We start from the raw sequence: 7,388 nt of genomic DNA on the forward strand, positions 1-7,388 counted from the left end.
ATTGCTCAATGGGCTCATGAACATAGTAGCCATGGTGGCAGGGATGGAGGTTATGCATGGGCTCAGCAACATGGACTCCCGCTTACCAAGGCTGATATGGCTACTGCCACTACTGAGTGCCCAATCTGCCAAAAGCAGAGACCAACACTGAGTCCGCGATATGGAACCATTCCTCTGGGTGATCAGCCAGCAACCTGGTGGTAGGTTGATTACATTGGACCACTTCCATCATGGACAGGACAGCATTTTGTTCTTACTGGAATAGATACTTATTCTAGATATGGATTCACCTTCCCTGCACTTAATGCTTCTGCTAAAACTACCATCCGTGGACTTACAGAATGCCTTATCCACTGTCATGGTATCCCACACAGCATTGCTTCGGATCAAGGGACTAATTTCACAGCACATGAAGTGCATCAATGGGCTTATGCTCATGGAATTCACTGGTCTTACCACGTTCCCCATCGTCCTGAAGGAGCTGGGTTGATAGAACGATGGAATGACCTCTAAAAACACAAATACAGTGCCAACTAGGTGGCAATACCTTGAAGGTTTGGGGCAATGTTCCCCAGGAGGCTGTATATGCTCTTAACCAGAGTCCAATGGCTCTGTTTCTCCAGTAGCCAGAATTCACGGGTACAGGAACCAAGAGGTGGAAACAGGAATGACACCACTCACTATTACCCCTAGTGACCCAATCAAAAAATTTTTGCTTCCTGTCCCTGCTACCCTATGCTTTGTGGGTCTGGAGATCTTAGTCCCAAAGGGAGGAACACTCCCACCTGGAGACATAATACTGATTGCATTGAACTGGAAATTAAGAATGCCACCCAGCCATTTTGGCTTCCTCATGCCTCTGGATCAACAGACAAAGAAGGGCATTACTGTACTATCTACTGTGATAGATCCTGATTACCAAGGGGAAATTGGATTGGCTTTACATAACGGAGGTAAAGAAGAATAAGTCTGGAATACAGGAGATTCTTTAGGACGTCTCTTAGTACTACCATGCCCTGTGATTACAATCAATGGATAATTACAGCAACCCAATTTTGATATGGCTGCTGATGGCCCAGACCCTTCAGGAATTAAGGTTTGGATCACCCCACCTGGCAAAGCACCACGACCAGCTGAGGTGCTTGCTGAGGGCAAGGGAAATACAGAATGGGTGGTAGAAGAAGTTAGTTCTGAATATCAGCTACAACCATTTGACCAGTTGCAGAAAAGAGGACTGTGATTGTTATATTTCTTCATTGTATATGTGCATCAAATATTTTTGTTTCCTTCTGTTATGAACTGTGAAATATAAACAAGCTTAATGCATTTTGGTTGTACGTGTGTTAGCGTATCATGTTAGGCATAAATATGACTTTATAAGCATCCTTATTTAGAGATTATATATGGTTAAGAAGATGTGTACAACTGCCAAGTTGACAAGGAGTGGACTGTGATAGTTGGATCTGTGTGTCAACTTGGCTGGACCACAATTCTTTATGATAAGCTGTTGTGATGTGGTTATTCCCATCATGGGATCAGGTGATTATGTTTTGAGCAGGCAATCTGTTGAAAGGGAGTTTCCCTAGGGGTGTGGCATGCTTCCAGTATATCTATGGACATTCCAGGAAAAGACATTCTTCTGTAGATTGGGATTCTGTTGTGCTGCCTACAACTGTCCATGAATGAACAATCCACCATTCGGCCTGGAGATCTTGGATTCGTCATTCATTGGAGTCAACAGCTGGTGTACTGCCTGCCAGCCTTGAGCTCCTCAGCCCCTGCATCTGCAAGAGTTGGAAAAATCCTCCAGCTTGACGTTTGATACAGGAACTTTAGACTTGCCAGCTTCTATAAGTGTGTGAGCCATTTTCCTAAGATAAATTTCTTTATATTTACATATATATATATAAGTTTTACTGGTTTTGTTTCTCTAGAGAACCCAGTCTAATACATATTTCAAGAAACAACTCTGTAGTAATGTTGATTGTAATGATTGTTTAATTTTCATCATAGCCATGGTAATGCTCAAGATAAATATTTTTATCTCTCTATCTTCTGCCTACTTATATTCTGACATTATAATTATTACAAATCTTGGGAGCCTAACAGCAAATATCACTGCTGATTTTCAACTTTGCCACAGCCAGTGTGATGCATATGGCAAGTGATGAACATGTTGCTGTCCAACAGACATAATTTTCTGATAGAGTTATTCACTCAAATCTGACAGAGATGAGATATGTTTGCTATCAGCACAAAATAAAGATGTCTGATCATTTCTTTTGTGAAGACTACACATAGTTTGTGGAGTTTTGACATTTATGTGAAATAAAACTAGGAACTTCTGAGGATTTTTAAATCATTCATACAAGGTTACTTGCTGTTTTCAAACTTTTCAGAATTTAAAATGATCAGATCATGCAGGGAATTGTTGCAGCAAATCAATAACATCAGTGGAACTTAACGACCCAAAAAACATGAAATACTTCTGTTTAGTGCCTGCCTTAGTTATCTCATACTGCTGTAACAGAAATACAGCAAGTGGATGGCTTTAACAAACAGAAATTTATTTTCTCACTGGTTAGGATGCTGGATGTCCAAATTGAGAATACCAGGTTCAGGGGAATGTTTTCTTTTTCTACCAACTTTGGAGGAAGGTCCTTGTCTCTTCTGAGCTTCTACTCCTGGGTGATCTTCATGTAATTTGCCATCTCTGTTCCCCTATCTCTACTTGCTAAAAACTAAACCAAACATTAATCTCTTTTGTATCTCAAAAGAGAGTGACTCAAAATACATCCTACACTAATCCAGGCTCATTAACATAACAAAGACAATCCATTCCCAAATTAGATTATAATCAGAGGCATAGAGATTAGTATTTACAGCACGTATCTTTTGGGCATAAAGTCCAATCCATTACAGTACTGTTTACCCAATACCTCATTTCAAAACTGGTTCATTACATTATATTTTATTGTTGATTTTATTGTTGATGTATAAAGAAAACTGGAAGATTTACTCAATGTGACAAACATATAGTGGGAAATGTAAGAACACATTTTATATGTGCATTCAACATATTATCTCTTTCTCTAATATTCATTGGTTGCCTTACTCCATTGCTTTTAACATTCACATCTCTACATTTCTAATAGGATTTATCTATCATTTTGTATTAAATATGTATCAAAGTATAAGCCAAAAAATTCTTCCTCACAGAAATATCAATAGAGTATGGAGAAAAAGATAGGTCTAGTTTTTTTTTTTTTTTTTTTTCTCTGCTAATAGACTGTATTGTACTAAATAAAACTCAGTATCAGTCAACCAAGTAGATTGAGAAAATCATGAAAGAAAAAGTATGATTAGTATATATTAGTTCACTGACAAACACTTGAAGACTATGCCTTTCTTTAAAATATACAATTATCCCTCCAGATAGTGCCAACACCAGACAGTATTTGAAAACTGGGCTAAAGTACTTTGTTTCCATATTAAGAATCTGTTTTTCAAGATTTTCAGATATCTCTGGTGGTGTAGTGCCTAAGGCATTTGACTGCTAATTGGAAGATTAATGGTTCAAACACACCAGCCATTCCACAAATGAAAGATGGGACAATCTACTTCCATAAAGATTTACTACCTTGGAAACACAATGGGAGTCACTATGACTTGGAATTTACTCAATGGTAAGAACATGGGTTTTGTTTTTTGGTACAGAAAGATTATTTCTTCATTTACTCAAAACTTAATTTGAAATAAAATTCACAGTGTAAAAATTGAATATATAACCAAACTGCAGAATACATAATTGTGCAAAATTGGATTAATTTACTTTCTTACTGCATCAGCAATATTAGTTACAATGTTGTACTGCCTATTTCCAAGCAAAATTGGCAAGGCAAATTTAAATTTTACCACATATATGCCTAATAAAAATGTATGTAAAGACATTATATATTTGAATTATGTATCTTTTTAGGTCTATACTATTCATGGAGAGATGTTTCTCAAAATACTTTATTTTTTGATTTCCACTATACAACTGTAAAACTGGTATGGTGGCACCAGAACTCATCATCTTACTTCACAAAAGGTAGAAGCAAGAATCAAGATCATGAGCTCAAGGCTGATTCCTATGAGGTGGAGGTCAGACATACCTCCATTCCCCAAACTTTTTATCAATTCTGACACTAGCTGTGCCTCCCACAGAATTCTCTACTTCTCTGCTGTGTTTTACAATTTGTTGCAATGGCTACACAGAGTTTACAAACTATAGTTACAGTTATGGGATTTATTAAGGAAATAGCAAACAAAAATAAACACACTGCCATAAAGTTGATTATGACTTAAAGAATCGCCCATCAGTTTTCCAAGGCTGTGAATCTTTATGGGATCACACTGCTTCACCTTTCTTTCATGAAGCAGCTGATGGGTTCAAACAACAAACCTTTGGTTAGTAGCCAAATGCTTTAAGCACTACACCATCAGAATTCCTTTTTTAAGGAAGTGAAAAACCAAAGGAAACAAACAAACAAAAAACACTGCCATAAATTCATTCAACTCATAGAGACCCCCATTGCGTTTCTGAGGCGGTAAATCTTTACGAAAGTAGATTGCCCACTCTTGTCTCTATGGAGTGGCTGGTGGGTTTGAAACACCTACCTTCTGCTTAGCAGTCAGAAACCTTAGGCATTGTGCTACCAGAGCTAAAAAAAGTAGCAGGCTATAATTCAGAGGCAAGATCAGCTTGGAAGTAACAGGATCAACTTTATCAACAGGATAAATTTCTATGATTAAGATAGCTTCTTCTCAGTCTTGTATATGAACAGGTTTTTCCCTTGGGACTTTAGCCCCTTCACCCCTTACCTGCTCAGGCCTTGCCCTACTCAGTTAAGTGTTATAAAATTTTTAGCTTCACTGACAAGTGCCAGGGGCCCCTCCTCTGAAATCTTGACTGCTGCTTTCATTGGTGTTGCTTGTAGAATCAAATAATACGAAGTTTTTGACTATTTCAATCTTCTCTCCATTTATTCTGATGTTGTTTATAGGTCCAGTTGTGAGAAATTTTTGTTGTCTTTATATTGAGGTATAATCCATACTGCAGACTGTATTCTTCAATCTTCATCAGTAAATGTTTCAAGTTACCCTCACTTTCAGCAAGCAAAATTTTGTCACCTATGCATTTCAGGTTGTTAAGAAGTCTTCCTCCAATCCTGATGCCATGTTCTTCATATTGTCCAGACTCTTGGATTATATGCTCAACATATAGATTGAATAAGTTTGGTGATAACCCTGATGCACTCCCTTCCTGATTTTAAAACATGCAGAATCTCCTTGTTCTGTTCAAATGACAGCCTCCTGGTGTATGTAGATTCCTCATGAGAACAATTAAGTGTTTTGGAATTCCCATTCTTAATGTTACCCATTATTTGTTATGATCCACCCAATCAAATGCCTTTGTATAGTCAATAAAACATAAGTAAACATTTTTCTGGTATTCTTTGCTTTCAGCCAACATCCATCTGACATCAGCAATGATATACCTCATTCCATGTCCTCTTCTGAATCCAGCTTGCACCTCTGGTAGTTCTCTGTCAATATACTGCTGCAACCATTTTTTTTGAATTATCTTCCGTAAGATTTTACTTGCATGTGATATTAATGATATTATCTGCTAATTCTGACATTCTGTGGGATCATCTTTCTTTGCAATGGGTACAAATATGGATCTCTTCCAGTCAGTTGGCAAGGTAGCTGTCTTCCAAATCTCTTGTCATAGCCAAGAGACTATCACTAGTGCAGAATCCATTTGTTGAAACATCTCAGGGGGTATTCCATCAATTCCTGGAGCCCTGTCCTTCACTAATTACTTCAGTGCAGCTTCATCTTCATCCTTCCACACCATTGGTTCTTGATCACCTGTCACCTCCTGAAATGGATGAACATCAACCAATTTTTTTGGTGCAGTGACTCTATGTATTCTTTCCCTCTTCTTTTGATGTTTCCTACATCATTCAATGTGTTGTCCAAAGAATCTTTCAATATTTCAACTCAAGGCTGAAATTTTTTCTTCAGTTCTTTCAGCTTGAGAAATGCTGAGTGGGTTCTTCCTTTTTGGTTTTCTAACTCCAGGTCTTTGCACATTTCATTATAACAATTGACTATATCTTCTTGAACTGCTGTTTGCAATCTTCTTTTCAGCTCTTTTATTTAGTCATTTCTTCCATTTTCTTTAGCTACTCTCCATTTAAGAGCAAATGTGAGAGTTTCTTCTGACATCCATTTTGGTCTTTTCTTCCTTTCCTGTCTTTTTAATAATTTTTTGTTTTCTTCATGGATGATGTCCTAGATGTTATCCCACAATTCCTCTGTTTTTTGGTCACTGGTGTTCAATGTATCAAATCTATTGTTTAGATGGTCTCTAAATTTAGAAGGATATATTCAAGGTCATATTTTGGCTCTTATGCTGTTATAGTTGGAGCTGTGTGTCAACTTGGTTGGACCACAATTCTGTGTGGTTTAAACAATTGTGATGTGAGTGATTTCCATGATTTGATCAGATGTATATGTTTTGACCAGCCAATCAGTTGAAAGGGAGTTTCCCTAGAGGTGTGGCCTGTTTCCAATATATTTATGGACATCCTGGGAAAAGAGACATTCTTGTGTGGATCAGGAGCCTGTTGTGCTGCCTACAACAGTCCATGAGCAAACAATCCATGACCTGGAGATCTTGAATTAATCATTTATTGGAGTCCACAGCCAGTGCACTGCTTATCAACATTAAGTTCATCAGTCCTTGCAGCTGCATGAGTCAGGAAAAGCCTCTAACTTGACATTTGATCCAAGAACTTGGGACTTGCCAGCTTCTAGAAGTGTGTGAGCCATTTTCCAAAGATACATTTTTCTGGCATAGTTCCTACAGCACTTGACTACTAATCAGCAGACCGGAGGTTCAAACTCACCAGCCACTCTTCGGAAAGAAGTTAGGACTGCCATAGTGATACTGCCTCAGAAACCCAAGGAGGGGTCCCTATGAGTGAGGTCTGACTCGATGACATATGACAACAACAACAGCATATGTATATATAAGCTTTACTGGTTTTGCTTCTCTAGAGAACCACCCTAACACACATGAAGTGGTTTTAATTGTCTTCAACTTCAAGTTGAACTTGCATATGAGCAATTGATTGACTGTCCCACAATCAGCTCCTGACCTTGTTTTGGCTGAAGCTATTGAGATTTTCTATCCCCTTTTGCCACAGATGTAGTCAATCTGATTCCTGTGTTGTTGTTGTTGTTGTTGTTATCTGCCGTCGAGTCGGCCCCGACTCATAGCGACCCCTCCTTGGGTTTCCGAGGCAGTATCACTATGGAAGTAGGATTGCCCA

This window comes from Orycteropus afer, unplaced genomic scaffold, assembly GCF_000298275.1.
Source record: "Orycteropus afer afer isolate SDZICR_OR568_19922 unplaced genomic scaffold, OryAfe1.0 scaffold00406, whole genome shotgun sequence".
Classification (NCBI taxonomy): Eukaryota; Metazoa; Chordata; class Mammalia; order Tubulidentata; family Orycteropodidae; genus Orycteropus; species Orycteropus afer.